The 409-nt window shown below is 34.0% G+C and overlaps 1 long non-coding RNA gene across 1 annotated transcript; it reads right to left on the bottom strand.

Moving 5' to 3' along the window:
- On the bottom strand, positions 1-409 carry LOC118490182. Its single transcript, XR_004888520.1, has 3 exons — positions 364-409; positions 183-260; positions 1-87 (listed from the first exon to the last, which is right to left on the bottom strand). It is a non-coding gene; the product is annotated as an uncharacterized LOC118490182 (long non-coding RNA).

The following is a 409-nucleotide window of genomic DNA, read 5'->3' as shown; positions in this document are numbered from 1 at the left end:
TTGAGCCATCCGCTTTCCATTGGGACTTGATCCAGAATCCTTTTCAACTTCAACGGCTGAAGAGTCGGCCGTAACAGAGACAACATCCTTTCAACAGATCACAAAACAACTATTGATCTCATTTAATAAAATAATGAACTCTTATTAAACGTACTAAACGTACTTTAAAAATAAATACTCACCCTTGAAGTTCGTTCAGCAGACACCTGAGAAGAGTCTGAAAGGTTAACGTCTTTAACGTCAGCTACCTCTTGAGTAACCTAAAGGATCATAATATATGATATCATATAAAAAAGTAGACAATCCAGTTTTTAAAACTCAAAAGAAAAATAAATAGATTGAAAAAGTAATTTTATATGCTACCTCATCAGTATTTTCATCACCATTACCATTTCCACCAACCAACTCA

Source organism: Helianthus annuus, chromosome 3, assembly GCF_002127325.2.
Source record: "Helianthus annuus cultivar XRQ/B chromosome 3, HanXRQr2.0-SUNRISE, whole genome shotgun sequence".
NCBI lineage: Eukaryota > Viridiplantae > Streptophyta > Magnoliopsida > Asterales > Asteraceae > Helianthus > Helianthus annuus.
This window is presented reverse-complemented; position numbering and strand designations above follow the sequence as displayed.